At 43.0% G+C, this 16,763-nt stretch overlaps 1 protein-coding gene across 1 annotated transcript in view; it reads right to left on the minus strand.

The window, feature by feature from the left end:
• The window catches only part of LOC127356796 (uncharacterized), a 281,317-nt gene that overhangs the window by 79,871 nt on the left and 184,683 nt on the right, over positions 1-16,763 (minus strand). The window lies entirely within an intron of this gene.

Raw genomic sequence — 16,763 nt, forward strand, 5'->3', positions numbered from 1 at the left:
GATAGCTCTGGTGTGTTCAGCGTGGTCGAATTGTGTGGGAACCCTTCGGTTCGGGAGTTATTCCCGTTCGAGTGCCTCCATTCATTCTTAATGGTTGTTGGTTGGGCTTAGGCAAGTGTGTGGGAGTGGTTAGGTTCAGTATAAGGCTAACTGGGAAAGGTGGTGTTAGTTTGAGTGATATGTCAACTGTCACTGTGTCCAGTGCTAGGGTTGTGCCATAGGTATAGAGGTTAATGGAATCATGGGACCCCCTGCCAGGAAACTTTGAGATTGAATAATTCTGGATGGGAACATCCTAGAGACTTGAAACCAGTGTCTGTACCCCCATGCCACGCTATGGGCTTTCCATTGGTGCCGGTCTCAAGTGGGTGGGACCTTGCGTTCTTGAGTTACGCTCATTTTGTACGTTGAAAAGTCTGTATCTCGGCGAGCGAAGGGCGTAGAGACTCTGGGACAAGTCCTGTGTGTTCAGCTTGGTCGAATTATGTGGGCCGGAGGCCGTTTCCACGGAGGCCGTGTGTGCGAGCTTGCGTTCTTGAGTTGTTCAAGTAAACGTGCGCCCATTCATTGTTAATGGAGCAATGTGTTGTTGAAAAAAGTGTCAGCTCTAGTATGGGATTTTTCAGAAAGTGTGTAGGAGCACGTTTCAGGCCATTTTGAGTGGATTGGGATAGGTTTGTATTTTGACTTTTTTTTTGGAGTGTTTCATCCTGCAGCCCTTAGGGTTGCAGTAGGTAATAGGGTGTTAACCAGGATCACCGCCTGGTGATTGTGAATAACTTTGTCTGTGTTTGTGCTAGAGTGATGGAACTGGTGTGTAGGGTTAGGTCAAGATTAAAATGCAACACTCTGAAGAGTGCTACGAGGGGGCTCTGGCACAAGGTTACTATGATATGTATAAAACATTTCTCTGTCTTTTATTATAAACTAAATTCAGTTAAAAGGTATCCCTACTAAAGTAAAGAGAAAGTCTATTAAAAGTAAAAGATAAAAATAATTAGGAAAATTAAAATAATTCAAATAATAAAATGAGTATAATGATTAAAACAAATTTTAATTAAAAAGGACAGGATTGGTTCGACAACACAGGAAGGCAGCGGGAGTTATGTCACCAGCTAGTATGGTGTCATCCCCACATGTTAAAAGGTGGGGCACGCCTTCAAGATGGCTTAAGGGTGACTAAAATAAATAAAAATAATAAAAAGACTATTAAATAAATTAATATACTTAACAAATTAAGATAGAATTAAAAGTTTTATATATACAAAACAATAAGATACGCAACCATCATCAGTCATACTAATCTAAATATAAAAGTAAATATGAGTGGGCAAGCACATTAGCCTCCCAGGGACTATTTATAAAGCAATAATAAAAGGATAAGTAAAAGGGGTTAATAAATACAAAAACCATGCGATAAATATATTAAAAAAACATGTAAAATAAGTGCCATAGAAAGTAAGTGCTTGAAAATAAATTAGTATACACACAAGAGAGAGGGAGGGGGGAACATTTTTTTTTCCTCCCTTGTGTTTGTCCACCCATACACTACTCTACGCAGTCATACAATACAATCATTCCCAATATATATAAAAAAATAAAAAATTAAATTAAAAAATAATAAATGAATAAATAAATGAATTATTTGAATAGTCATCTCCATATACTCAGTCATGTATATAAAATTAAGAGATTTAAAATGCTGAGTGAAGCTAGTTGGAGGCATGCCCCCCTTTCCGTTAAAATAGAGCATCTAAAATCACAGCAGGCGCCCCTGTTCCCAGGTTCTCTAAAAGGATTCAAAAATCCCTCCCAATATGTCATGAAATTAAAAAAATAAGTAAAAATGAATCAAGAATAATAATAAAATTCATAATGCATGCAAAATGATTTTCAACAGTACCACTTAAATTTTATTAGTGGTACCGTTGATAAAATAGTTAAAAATAAAGCCATAAATAAATAAAATATCTACAGAATATAAAGGATAAAACAAAAATTCAATCAAGGTTAGTAAAAAAAACCACACACACATTAAAAAAACCACATAAAATAAATATTGATAAATAAATATGTAATAGAATTATAAAACAAACATAAGAGAAGGGCATATAAAATCCACAAGAGTTCTGGTTTAAGCTGTAAAAGGGAGGGCGCCATACTGCAAGCCATTACGCCCTCTGGGGGAGACACCACAAACTGCATTACGGTTAACAAAAGTCAAGGTTAAAAAGTGGATTTATTCATTCAGTATTTTTCATTTAGTCCATGTGGATCTATTGTTTTAAGTTTGTGTATCCACTTTCTCTCCGCCGCTCATCGCTGTGTCATTGTCCAAGTCCTGTCACTCTCCAGGCCAAAGCTTTGCAGGTTGTGTGGGCCATGGAGTTTAAAATGTAAATATAAAATGCTCATGCCATTGTGTGAATGTGAATGAATGGTGTGTGAATGTGTATGAATGAGTTAGTTTCTGTTCGATGGACTTTGCCATTACTGAGTGAATGTGTGTGAAAGGGTGAATGTGGCACGTAGTGTAAAAGCGCTTTGAGTGGTCGGAAGACTAGAAAGGCGCTATACAAGTACAGGTCCATTTACCATTTACCATTCCCGCTGTTCATTTTGTAGATGTGTTGTTTTATGCGTATATTGATTTTATTGCCCGTCTCCCCGACATATAACATATGGCAGGCCTTGCATCTAACAGCATAAACTGCATTCTTAGTTTGAGGTGTTAAGGCCCGCCATAGATTCACTCCATTTTGTGAGCGGTTGTTAAAAAGATGGGGGAGAAGGATAAAACCAATGTCCAATTCTCGAAGCGCTTCCCTAGTTCTGTCTGTATTGTTATTAAAAGCTGTGTGTATTAAAATGTCTTTTAAGTTTTTGTTATGGCGGTAGGCAGAGATCATACAGCACCCCTGCAGCGCGTCACAGCCCTCCCTCGCCCTCTCGAAACCTGTCTTAATTGTATTTAAAAGATTCTTGTGATAGTCAGAGTAAGTTAAAACCAATGGGACGAGGGATGGGCCGGGTAGATGCGCTTAAATATTTTCATAATTTTGTGTGAAGGTGCCGCCGACCTCCGCCTTAATGCTCCTAAGGAAGCGCCTCAAGTAACCCCTACACCTCAGCGCACTAAAAAGAGTCCGGGTGGACTCCTCCACATGCTCCAGGAAGGTGCAGATTCTGCGGAAGCGGATCAGCTGTGACTTAATCAGATCCCTGTACATGTGTTTAGGGTGGTCAGTGTCTTTGAAATAGACCTTGGTTGCTAAAGTTTTGCTCGGGCCACCGGAGTTGCAGAAGAAGACCTGTGTGTCCAAATATTCCACTGACTGTGCCTGTAAGCTATGTTTGAGTTTTATTTTAGGGTGATGTGTATTGAGGATGTGAAGAAATGTCAAAAATTCACTTTCAGATCCATCCCAGAGACCGAAGATGTCATCCAGGTAACGGTGATACAGGAGTGGTTGTTTGGTGAGTTTCTGGAGAACTGTATGTTCCCAGTCTGCTAAATAAATGTCTGCATATGAAGGTGAGTATTTCCGGCCCATGGCACAACCGCACAGCTGGAGATAGTGGCTATTGTTAAAAGTGAAATCGTTTCGGGTGAGTGTAATTTGCAATAACTGTATTATTTCTTTATCTGGTCTGGATGGGTCTGGGTGTTTATTGAAAATGTTTTGAATGGCAGCAATGCCGAGTGGTGTTTCTATGTTAGTATATAAAGATTCTATATCTATTGTAAAAAGGAGTGTGTGACTGGGTACCTGGAGGTGTTTTATTGTATTAACAAATGCATATGTGTCCTTAATATAACTAGGGTGAAGTTTGGAGAGTGGATTGATAAAATGGTCTATGTATTCTGTAATTGCATATGATTCCGAGCCGCAGTCACTGACTATAGTTTGACCGACCAGAACAACAGAAGGGACCGTCCACGTCTCAGGAGTTTTGTTTTGCATTGATGAATTTTCTGTTGTATAGTGTGTCTGTAATGTTCCTAATTAAAGTCTGGGTTTCTAATTGTAATGAGTGTGTGAGTGGTTTGTAATAAGTAGTATTGTTAAACTGTCTGTTAACTTCTAAAATGTAATTGTTTCTATCTTGTATGACTATTTGGCCCCCATTGTCTGCTGGTTTGATAACTATGTGTGTGTTATTACCTAATGTGTTGTTGTGTTTGTGTGATGTTTGCCCGTCTATGTGTAAGGGGGCGCCATTCCCTAAGTGCGTGTGTGTTCCTGTCTATTAATTCAATTCAATTCAATTCAATTTTATTTGTATAGCGCCAATTCATAACAGAAGTTATCTCAGGACACTTTTCAAATAGAGCAGGTCTAGACCGAACTCTTTAACATTTTAAACATATTAATGATCTGATTTCTGATGAAATGTTGTCTATGTGTGGTTCCCAGTGGGACGGTCGGATAAAAAGCACAGGCTCCCGCCCCTGTGCTCCATAAAAGTGGTCCATTAATTTAAGCCTCCTATGGAAGACGTGGAGGTCCCCCCTGAGCTCTGGCCGGGTTGGAGGTTTAGGTGTTGGAATCAAGGTGAGTCCTTTCTCCAGTATCTCCAGCTGTGCAGCTGTTAAACTGAGTGTACAGGAAAGATTGGTGATATTTGAGTGGAGGGGGGTTGTATTTGAACAATGGCCCCCCGTTACAAGTTTAGCTGTTGCAACCAATATTTGAAGATGAGTTGTGCTGTGTTGGGTGTCCAGTGGATGATGTCTCTGGGACAGATCTGAAAGAGAAGGGGGTTGATTTCAGGGAGGAAAGTGCATTTGGTTGCTATCAGGTGATTCAGTTTGGTGAGTAGATCCTTCTTTTTAATGTCCAACCTGCTGGAGAAATTTATGATGGGGATGCAAATGGTGGCGTTAGGAAATATGAAGTGACTGATTTTTAGTAACTGCTGCAACTGCTTCCAGGTGGTGGTAGGCTTCTGTTCCTGGAGGCAGTTGTTGAGTCCAACAGAAAGGACAACCTGTTGTGTGTTATGTATGGGTGTGAGTTTTTTAAGAATGACGGCTATGTGATGAAATATTGCTCCGGGGTAACTGTCAACTAACTGTATGTGTGGATTGGTAAATTGTGGGATGCGAGCGAGGTTTGAGTCACCTATGATGAGGGTCCTCTTCTGCACCTCCAGTGACCTGTAATTTTCTAAATGTTCGTGGATGTGTGTGTGGTTCCGGGCGCCCTGGGGAGCCAGGTGTAGCCACAGGAGTCCAGTCAGGGTCCATAGTGGACAACTCAGATGTAGGGGAAGAAATCAGCTGATCGCTTATCATCTTATCAACCATTATCATTGTGTTGTTCTCCACTTTATTGGTTGTAATTTTCTGACAGGACTCTGTGGCCAATAGAACTGGCTCCCTCTGCTGCTGGTGTGGTGTAATGTCATCTGTAGGTGGAGAGGATGAAATAGTATTACTGCAGGATAGAGCAACATTACTGATGGACTGTGGTTGCTCAGAGCAATGTGTAGTGGGTACTGTGTGAGGGGGAGAATGAAGGGGGGGACCCGGAGGTCGAGGGCAGGCAAGGGAACCAACCCTTGTCGCCCCGAGACGGAGTAGTTTTTCCCTTGGGACTTGGTGTAGGAAGACCTTTACAGACCGTCTCGGGTTGCGCTTTGGCAGCTGGACCGGTTGCAGGCACCCCATGCCAGCCCCCGGTTCGGGTCCCCCCGGCGTACAGGGGTCCGAGTTATCCGGTTGTTGGGTAGTGGGGGGAGGGGAGGGAGGGTGAGGGGAGTTGGGGGTGGAAAGAGAAGGAGAGGTTTTGGAGGGGGGAAAAGGGGGGAAAGATGAGGGAAAAGTTTGGGTGAGGAAGAAGGAGGAGGAAGAGGTTTGGGAGAAGAGGGGATAGGAGAGGAAGGGGATGAAGATTTGGAAAGATGGAGGGTTGGAAAGGAAGAAACGGGGAGGGGGGTTAGGATTAGAGATCGGGGGAAAAAAGGGTTTAAAGAGTAGGGGGAAAGAGTGCAGGGAGATTGGGGAGGTTGGGGAGGAGAAGGAGTAGGAGAGGAAGGGGATGAGGAAGATTTGGAAAGATGGAGGGTTGGGCAAGGAAAGACAAGGGGTGGGGAGTTAAGGTTAGAGATAGAGGGAGGAGAGGGTTTAGGGAGTGGAGGGGGGAGAGTGCGGGGATGGTTGGTAAAAAAAAAGTGAAGTGCCTGCTGGTTCTGGTAGTGGTGGAAAGTCCAATGGGGAGAGGCGAGGTGGGGAGGTGTTCAACTCCGTCTGGGGGCCCCTGATTAACAGGTCCCTCAGTGTTCTAACAGAGGAGGAGGTCAGCCTCCTCCTGTAGCGCGTTCTTCCCCACTGGACTGCTTTTTCAAATGATTGTTTGCAGAGGGGGGTGGGGTTCTCCAACTCCACAGCAATGACAGCATCATAGTGTTCTCGTAATATTAACATGTTGTTTTGCATCCATGTGTCAGTATTGTCATTAGGGGATGATGGTTTGATGAATGATGTTAACCTATGCACCTTACGCATCATCCCCTGTGGAAATTTGTTCGTAGAAAATGTTGTATTGAGGATTTCTGAGTGATGAATGGCCTGGAGTAATTTGAAATATTTCTTTGTCTGTAAATGTGTATCTGTGGGTGGTTTATTGGAAGTAGGGGGAATACTGTCCCGCTCTGGAGGGAGGGCGGGGGAGCCAGACTTATACCGCTCTCTCGCTCCCCCCCAGGTGGAGCAGCCAGTGGTGCAAAGCGGTTACTGGTAGTTATTGGCATGTTTGCTGTGAAGTTGGAGAAACTGTGTGATAGGAGAGTCCAGCTAATCGTTAGTGCCTCCACAGCAAGGACAGGGTTACTGCACCTAACCACGGGCCAGCAGTAGCCATCCAAATAAAAGAAAATAATTAAAAAACAATCAAAACAGTGAGCTTAAAACCAATGTAGAAATAACAAAGAGGGGGGAATAAGAAAAGAGAAAATTACATTTTTTTTTATAGTTTTTTTTTAAAAACGAGTTGCCGTAAAGGAAAAGAGGTTAAAAATAATGAGGTAATAAAGATAAGAAAAGGGGAGAAGGGATAGAATAAAAGAATAAAACAAGATAGGTAGGTCCGCTGTAAAGGCGAGGGGGGGTTAGGGTTAGGGGTTAGGGAATAGGGGTAAGTGCAACATTAGACATTGGTCTAATGAGCATGTTTCTCCTCACAGGAACGTTGTAGAGAGTTCAAAGCAGGTTCAATCTGTTCATTTTTTCCTTCCGCTTCTTTGGGTGCCACTGTCGACTTCCTGTGATAACCGGAAGTGGGCGTAATTCCAGAAATAGACATGAAAATCCTTGTATCTCGGCAACCGAAGGTCGTAGAGACTCAGGGATAGCTCTGGCGTGTTCAGTGTGGTCAAATTGTGTGGGACGGAGGCCGTTTCCAAGTGTGTGCGAGCTTGCATTCTTGAGGTATTCAAGCGAAGGTGCGCCCATTCATTGTTAATGGGGCGACGGGTTGTTGAAAAATGTCAGTGTCAGCTCTAGTTTGGGATCTTTCAGAAAGTGTGTAGGAGCACGTTTCAGGCCATTTTGAGTGGATTGGGACAGGTTTGTATGTTGACTTTTTTGGAGTGTCTGAGGTTGTTGGTTGTGTTTAGGCAAGTGTGGGAGTGGTTAGGTTCAGGGTAAGGCTAACTGGGAAAGGTGTTAGTTTGAGTGATATGTCAACACCGTGCCATTTTGAAGTTTGAAAATGTTGTATCTAGGTATCTAGGGTTCGGGTTAGGTTTGAAGTTGAGTGATATTTGAAGACAAAGTTTGTTTATGGTGCGCTGGCCTGGGAGCGTGCGGTCCGTTGCCTTCCACCCGCCTCCCTGAAAATAAAATTCAATAGGAGTTTTGGTCGTTGCAAATAATATGGGTGCTAGTGGGACAGATACATATAATAAAAAATATCAATTAACCACCACATGACAAAATCAAGTACAGCCCAGAATAAAATATTCTTGACTATGAGTTCAGGATGTGTTTTTCTTCTTTTTTTCAACAGGTGCGGCCCAGCACGAGCGCCGATGGTGTGGTGGCGGATTTTCAAAATAAGAGTATATGATAATGGAAAGAAAGAGTTATGGTTATACAGATTGTTATGTTAATACATTAATGAAATAAACAAGAACAGACAAGAGTGGTGTTGTATATGTTTATTAATAAGTCAATTTAATTGTAATTCTTCATATTGTTTCTGGCTGTCTATGATGTTCCTTTAGCTGTGGAGGAGAGAAGTTACAGGTTATGGTGATATGTAATGCATTCATTTAAACCATATGGATTTCTGGAGTTTAGCTTCTGAATCCAATTTCCCTCCGCTCTCTTCCTCTGTCCCAGGCTCCAGAAGGGGTTACTCTCTACGCCCAAGATGATGAGATTATTGGAGGGGTGTATTTGAAAATGTTGTACTAGGTGAGTTTCCCGCTCTGCCTTTCTGATGTTATATAAGTGTTGTGAAAGCCTAATGTTAATGCTATTGCCTGTTTCCCCTATGTATATGAATTTACAGAATGTGCAAAGGATGCAGTAAACAGTGTTCATTGTATTCGGCGTGAAGTGTCCCTGGAGTGGATAAGATCTATGACTGTGGATGTTGGTTATGGAAGTGGACAGACGGAAGTGTTCACGCCGCAAATGGGGCCGTACTCCTCCCCCCGCGCTGGAAAAAAGCGAACGCGTCAGTAAGTCTTTTAAATTTTTGTTTTTTCTATTTGCAGAAATAACTTTATATTTCTGATATAGATCAAATGACTGTTGTGCTTTATTGAAATTGCTTTTTCATTTGTGTTGCATAGGGATGCAGCTGTGGGAGAAAGTAGTTACAAGAGGGAGGAGGAGGGGCTCCTGCGCAGCAGCGGCCACTTCAAAGGGATCCCCATCCAACTGATGCAGGCACGTGATTGACTGATGATTGGACAGGTCCAGGGAAGCATGGTCAGTGCGGAGTTTTTAATTCAATTCAATTCAATTCAATTTTATTTGTATAGCGCCAATTCATAACAGAAGTTATCTCAGGACACTTTTCAAATAGAGCAGGTCTAGACCGAACTCTTTAACATTAATTAAAGAGACCCAACAGTACCACCATGAGCAAGCACTTGGCGACAAGGGCAAGGAAAAACTGCCTGTTAAAAGGCAGAAACCTAGGACAGATCCTCCGGCTCTAGGTGGGTGGTCGTCTGTCTCGACCAGTTGGGGTGAGAGAGAGAGACAGACAGACAGACAGACAGGTGCACAGCAACAACAGTATTGGCAATGGCAGTCAAGCAGGACCATGGCAGGAGGCTCCACCAGGATCCATGAGAACCTGCGAGACGAGAAAGCACAAGAACTCCGGGGAAGAAGTGGAGTTAGTAACATGCATTAATGGGACATGAATGAGTGCAGAAAGAGAGAGGAAGAGAGTAGCTCAGTGCACCATGGGAAATCCCCCGATAGTCTAGGCCTATAGCAGCATAACTAAGGGATGGTTCAGGACTCACCTGATCCAGCCCTAACTATAAGCTTTATCAAAGAGGAATGTCTTAAGCCTACTCTTGAATGTGGTGAGGGTGTCTGCCTCCCGAACCACAACTGGAAGCTGGTTCCACAGGAGAGGAGCTTGGTAACTGAAGGCTCTGGCTCCTGTTCTACTTTTAGAGACTATAGGAACCACAAGTAGCCCTGCATTTAGAGAACGTAATGTTCTAGTGGAGTAATAGGGTACTATGAGCTCTTTAAGATATGAAGGGGCCTGACCATGAAGAGCTTTATAGGTGAGGAGGAGGATTTTAAATTCAATTCTACATTTTACAGGGAGCCAATGCAGAGTAGCTAGTACAGGAGAGATGTGATCTCTTTTTCTAGTTCCTGTCAGTACTCGTGCTGCAGCGTTCTGAATTAATTGGAGCGTTTTAATGGACTTATTGGGGCAACCTGATAATAAAGAGTTGCAGTAATCCAGCCTTGAAGTAACAAATGCATGGATTAGTTTTTCTGCATCTGTCTGTGATAGTATGTGTCTAATTTTTCTAATATTATGTAAATGAAAGAAGGCGGTCCTAGAGGTCTGCTTTATGTGGGAGTTAAATGACAAATCCTGATCAAAGATAACTCCAAGATTCCTGACAGTGGTGCTAGAGGCCAAGTTAATGCCATCTAGAGTGACTATATCTTTAGACAATGAGTCTCTAAGGTTTTTGGGGCCAAGAACAAGAATTTCTTTTTTTTCTGAGTTTAACATCAGAAAATTGCAGGTCATCCAGGATTTTATGTCCTTAAGACATGTTTGTAATTTAGATAATTGATTAATTTCATTGGGTTTGATTGATAGATATAACTGCGTATCATCTGCGTAACAGTGAAAGTTAATGGAGTGATTCCTAATAATGTTGCCTAAAGGGAGCATATATAAAGTAAATAGTATTGGTCCAAGTACAGAACCTTGTGGAACTCCATGACTAACTTTAGTATTTATGGAGGATTCATCGTTAACATGTACAAACTGAGAACGATCTGATAAGTATGACTTAAACCAGGTTAGGGCAGTTCCTTTAATGCCAATTTGATGCTCAAGTCTCTGTAAAAGAATATCATGGTCAATGGTGTCAAATGCAGCACTAAGATCTAATAATACAAGTACAGAGACAAGTCCATTGTCAGAAGCAGTCAGAAGGTCATTATTAACTTTGACCAGAGCTGTCTCTGTGCTATGATGAACTCTAAATCCTGACTGAAAATCCTCAAATAAACTATTGTTATGTAGAAAGTCACACAACTCTTTGGCGACTACTTTCTCCAGAATCTTAGAGAGGAACGGGAGGTTAGAAATCGGTCTATAGTTGGCTAAAACCCCTGGGTCAAGAGTAGACTTTTTAAGAAGGGGTTTAATTACAGCTACTTTAAAGGACTGTGGTACATATCCTGATAATAAAGAAAGATTAATCATATCCAGTAAAGAAGTGCCAATTAAGGGAACAACTTCTTTAAGCAGCCTAGTTGGGATCGGGTCTAACAGACAGGTTGATAGCTTCGATGAAGAAATGATTGAAGTTAACTGATGAAGATCGATAGCAGAAAAACAGTCTAAATATACATCTAAGTTTACATTGACAGAAGTCCCTGAACTTGGAGAGCCACTGATAACCGTTGATGGCAGTTATGATGAACTTATTGTGTTTAGATTCTGTTTTTTTATTGTAGATAGCCGTGGTGAGTAGTTAATTACAGGGATTCTGATTTCTGCATTTGGGAAGGCTGAGCGGGCTTTATTCATCATCTGTCTTAGTTGTTTAATGGATGTTTTTTTAGGGTCCTGGTCCCGGTTATTGAGGCCCACCGAGAGGATCACCAGTTTGGTCTCGGTGTGAATTGGTGTTTTTTCCAGCAATTTATCAAAGTGGTACAGTCGGGCACCTGGGTAGCTGTCAGCCTGGATATCAGGGTGTGTGAAGGTAGATATTCTGTTAATGTTTGAGTCACCCAAAATTAGAATAGGCTTATGGATATTAAAGTGCCATTCTCTTAGTTTTTGGTATTTGTCAGCTCGGTGGTAGGAGGGTTCAGAGGTCAAGCTCGTGTCCGCAGTTCTGGTGGGAGGGGTTAAATTTCTGGTTCCAAATTGTGTTCTATTGGAGGGCTGTGAAGAGAGATCAGAGTTGTAATTTTGGTCTGTCATTTGGACTTTTGGACCTGATTTTCTCATCATTTCTGCTCCCTTATTTTTTGCAGCTTCTCCATAACCCCGATCAATGTGGGCCGAGGTTGTGGGCACCAAAGTGTTGGTGGTGTCCTCTGTTGCTATCACAGAGCCGAGTTCATTAGCAGGGTAGGTGGATGTAATTTTGCCACTGTGGGGATGAATGTTCTGGTGATTATTGTTTTTAAGTGATAGAGTGTTTGTGCTGTTTCCAGGCTCACAGCTGGGCCAGGGTGCCATGGCGTCTGCCGATCCCTGGGGGCATGACCTGTTGGGAGAGGTGGGCAGTGAATGAGCCTGTCTATATGATGGCAGGTTAAGTTTGAGGAGGGAAGGAAAAGGGACAGAGGTTTCACTGGGAGGGGGGACTGATGAGGAAAACCTTGGTCTTTTAGTGGACTGTGTGGTCTCCCCTCTGTTGAGGAGGGGTCCCGGAGATCGGCCTCGAGGCTGGGGCGCCACACCCTGCAACACACTGCTGTAAGTGTGTGTTTTCTTGTGTGTGTCCCGTGCTGAGCTCAATGAGTGTTCCCGTGCAGGGGTGTGTAGTTGGTATGTATTATTGCTATGTGTAGTGTTTTTAATTACTGTGTGTGCTTTTTTCTTTGTTTTTAATCTGTTTTCTCTGTTTTTAGGTGTGGGACGCCCACTGGTGGCGAGAGCCGGGAATTCCGGGTCCCCTCCTTTTGCAGTGTGTCTCTCCTCTGTCTGCTCCAGCAAACTCTCAGCAACATTAATAAAATCCACAGGCTGTGAAGAAGAATGGTTAGATTGAGGGGAGGAAGAGTTAGGGTCAGTGAGATACACAGAAAAGACATCTTCATCCGACTGGCAGGGAGATGGGGAGGGAGAAGGGAGATATGAGGAAGAATCTGTGTTGACAAGATAATTCTGTGCTTGTGTGATTGTGTCTGGATCCAATCTGTCTCCATAATGTCTGCGGGCCCAGTTAGCAGCTTCTTTCAGTGCTAGCTGGTCACCTGGTGTGTTTAATAGTGTTTCTATTGTTCCTTTGTAGTGTTTGTTTAATATTTTCATGTTTTCCTACATCCAGTTGTTAGTGTTGTCTTTAATAGACTGTGTTGTTTCTACTGTTGGTGCTGCTGGTTTTATAAACAGGGCCAGTTTGGTGACCTGTCTCATCATTCCCTGTGGGAAGTTTCCAGTTAGGATGACTCCCTCCACAATGTTCAGGTGATGTATAATCTTTATTAATTTAAAGTGATGTTTAGCCAATGTTCTGGTTTTTTGGTCCAGTGCCTGTCTAACAGGTGAGTTGTCTGTGTGTGTTGTAGTATGTGTTCTGTGCTGAAATCTCTCCCTGCTTGTAGCCCTGTGTTGTGTGTAGTGTGTATGATGTTGTGGGGCCCTATGATGAAAAGCTAACCCTAACCCACTGAAACGGGCTGCGGTGTGTGAGGGAGCCTTAACAAGGGGTTAGGTTTGGAAAAAGAAGATTGTTAAGAGAAGGGGGGAGTCCAATGACTCTCCCCACTGCACGGGCACATGGGGTTTTCTTCCTTTTATCCAAACAAGCACTCACAGCAAAAAGACCAACAGTGAAAGTCTGGGTTTTATTTGGGGCCAGAATACCATTGTTGGTAGACTGGTTCCCCGTCATCCACCACCATTACAAACCAGCCTATATAGCCTTCATCATGTAGCCCAGAATACCATCGTTGGTAGACTGGGCTCATTTGTTTTGACCATCTGCAACTTATTGTCTCCGGTCTGCAATAACCCAGTTTAGAGGGTCTCATTGAGGCCAGCAGGGATCCCTGTTTTTAATCTGGCAATCCAGAGTCTCTCGGCCCGCACTCTCTGGGCTGCAGACCAATGAGGCTGGCCTTCCAGGCCTGAAATTATGAGATTATCTGCCCCATGTGTCTGGAAATGGTCATATAAAACAGACACCTTAGTAGATTTCTGGATGTGGTAAAGGTGCTGTTGTAGCCGGTACAGTAGTTTATTTTGTGTTTGTCCGACATACAGTTTTCCACATAATTTACACTCGATCAAGTACACTACATTCTTAGACTCCAGCTGGATCCTTTGCCAAACTGGAACATCTGATGCTGTGTGTCTATTGGAGGCAAATGTAAGCATTCTAAGGTGTCTGTTTCTATGCTGAGGTGCATCAGATGGTAGGGAGGCATGAACCAACAAGTCTTTTAAATTTTTATTCCTTTTAAAAGCCGAAATGACTCTAAAGTCAGAGAGAGGATCCATGGCACTTTGTAGCCTTTTAAAATTAGTTTTAACACAGGAGTTAAGTTGGAGGGACGCTGAGGAGAAGGTGGACACCAGAGGAACCAAGTTTTTGTTCTGTTCCACTCCGGTGATCCACTCTCCACCCTCGAAGCCCCTCTGTACTTCCATCTTTATAGACTTCAGAAAAGTACGACTATAACCTCTCTTCTTGAGAGCACTGAAGAGTATTGTTGTTGCCCTTGTGACATCATCTCGCTTAGTACAAATCCTATGAAACCTTAATAGTTGGGATTTGACAATCCCCTTAAAGGTATGCTTAGGATGAAAGCTGTTCTCATCCAATAGAGCGTGTGTGTCCGTGGGCTTAAAGAACACTCTAGTCCCTAATGTCCACTTTTCTGGGTCTTCTTTCATAATAAACACTTATGTGTCCAAGAACTCAACCTGTGAATGTTGTAAATTATATTAGACTTTTATTGAGTCATGATGGCTATTCAAAGTGTCAATATATTGTTTAAAATCCAACTCTGAATGGGTCCAAACTCCAAATATGTCATCCAGATACCTCACATAAAGAAACAGAGTTTTAAGGCACTTGGGAGAGAGGGTTTGTTTCCAGTCAGCCATGTAAATATTTGCATATGCTGGGGCGAACCTCTTCCCCATGGCTGTGCCGTGTATCTGGAGATACAAAGACAAAGTCATTTCGTGTTAATCCTAATTCTAAAAGCTGGAGAAGGGCCTCATCTGGTCTATGTGGATCTGGAAACTGGTCAAAAACTTGTGAGACTGCCTTCAGGCCAAGTTTAGTGTCTATATTAGTATACAGTGCGTCTATGTCAACAGTGAAGAGCATAGCTCCAGAAGGGATAACAATGGCTTGGATCTTATTCACAAATTCATAGGTGTCTTTGATATAACTCTCATGCTTCTGGGACAAGGGATTCAAAAAACTGTCAATATATTCAGTGACTATACATGACTCACTCCCACAGTCGGAGACAATCGGCCGACCCGGGGTTAGGTGTGGGGAAAGGAATTGGGACTCCACCTTAAGTGGAACCCCAAAGGTGCACTCTCCGCCCTTGGGGGGCTAGTTCTCCTTCCCCACCTTCTAGACTTAGGTTTTATTTATAATTATATTTAATCTATTATTTTGTAGACCGGTTTGCCTTAGTTATATCAAGTATAAGTTTGTTCTATTTTTAGTTTTTTTATTTTTCCATTTTTTTGGTTATTTTTCTGTTTTTCTTGTTTGGCTTCTTAAATTCCCTCCCTTAGTTTGTTTTGGTTAACCTTCTTCTTCTTGTATGCTAGGTGGCGCCGCGACGTTTCGTCCTACTTTGACTTCCTCAGGCATATGGCCCCTGCATACATTATTTTTCCCTCTTTTTAGGTTGCACCGGGGAGATGCTGCTCCCACGGTGTTTCTGTTGTTCGTCTCTCCCTTTTATACTCTGTCACCGTCAAATCTATGAATGTCCGTCTCCTTTTATAATTTTCCTTTTATCGTGTAACCGTATTTCCATTTCCCTTTTCCACTTCCTTTTCCTATTACCTAACTCCCATCCTTGTCCTTTAATTTATTCCTTTCATACTTGTTTTTCACTATCCCTTTATGTGTCTTTGTCTTTGTCCTCTTCTTGGTCCCTGCTTGGGACGGTCCCTAATTGGGACTTTCTCAGGCTACTTGCCTGGCTTTTTTTTTTTTTTTTTCCCTTTTCTTAGGTTAGGGTTAGGAGTTCGGAATAGGGGTAAGTGCAACATTAGACATTGGTCTAATGAGCATGTTTCTCCTCACAGGAAGGTTGTAGAGAGTTCAAAGCAGGTTCAATCTGTTCATTTTTTCCTTCCGCTTCTTTGGGTGTCAGTCTCGACTTCCGGTGATAACCGGAAGTGGGCGTAATTCCGGAAATAGAGGTGAAAATCCTTGTATCTCGGCAACCGTAGGTCGTAGAGACTCGGGGACAAGTCCTGCGTGTTCAGAAGGGTCGGATTATGGCAGACGGAGCGCGTTTCCAAGTGTCTGCGACGTTCGGTTCCGGAGTTATTCCCGTTTGAGTGTGTCCATTCATTATGAATGGGGCGATGGGTTGTTGGAAAATTTCAGTGTCAGCCCTAGTATGGGATTTTTCAGAAAGTGTTTAGGAGCACGTTTGGGGCCATTTGGAGTGGATTGGGACAGGTTTGTATGTTGACTGTTTTGGAGTGTCTGAGGTGGTTGGTTGTGTGTAGGCAAGTGTGGGAGTGGTTAGGTTCAGGGTAAGGCTACTGGGAAAGGTGTTATTTGGAGTGATAGACCTGTCAAGAGTGTGCCAGCCAGCCAGCCAGCCATTTGGAAGCTAGGGTTAGGGTTACCCGATAGGAATAGGGATGAGTGCAACATTAGACATTGGTCTAATGAGCATGTTTCTCCTCACAGGAAGGTTGTAGAGAGTTCAAAGCAGGTTCAATCTGTTCATTTTTTCCTTCCGCTTCTTTGGGTGTCAGTCTCGACTTCCGGTGATAACCGGAAGTGGGCGTAATTCCGGAAATAGAGGTGAAAATCCTTGTATCTCGGCAACCGTAGGTCGTAGAGACTCGGGGACAAGTCCTGCGTGTTCAGAAGGGTCGGATTATGGCAGACGGAGCGCGTTTCCAAGTGTCTGCGACGTTCGGTTCCGGAGTTATTCCCGTTTGAGTGTGTCCATTCATTGTGAATGGGGCGATGGGTTGTTGGAAAATTTCAAAGTGTCAGCCCTAGTATGGGATTTTTCAGAAAGTGTTTAGGAGCACGTTTGGGGCCATTTGGAGTGGATTGGGACAGGTTTGTATGTTGACTGTTTTGGAGTGTCTGAGGTGGTTGGTTGTGTGTAGGCAAGTGTG

The sequence above is a fragment of the Dicentrarchus labrax genome, unplaced genomic scaffold, assembly GCF_905237075.1.
Source record: "Dicentrarchus labrax unplaced genomic scaffold, dlabrax2021, whole genome shotgun sequence".
Lineage (NCBI taxonomy): Eukaryota > Metazoa > Chordata > Actinopteri > Moronidae > Dicentrarchus > Dicentrarchus labrax.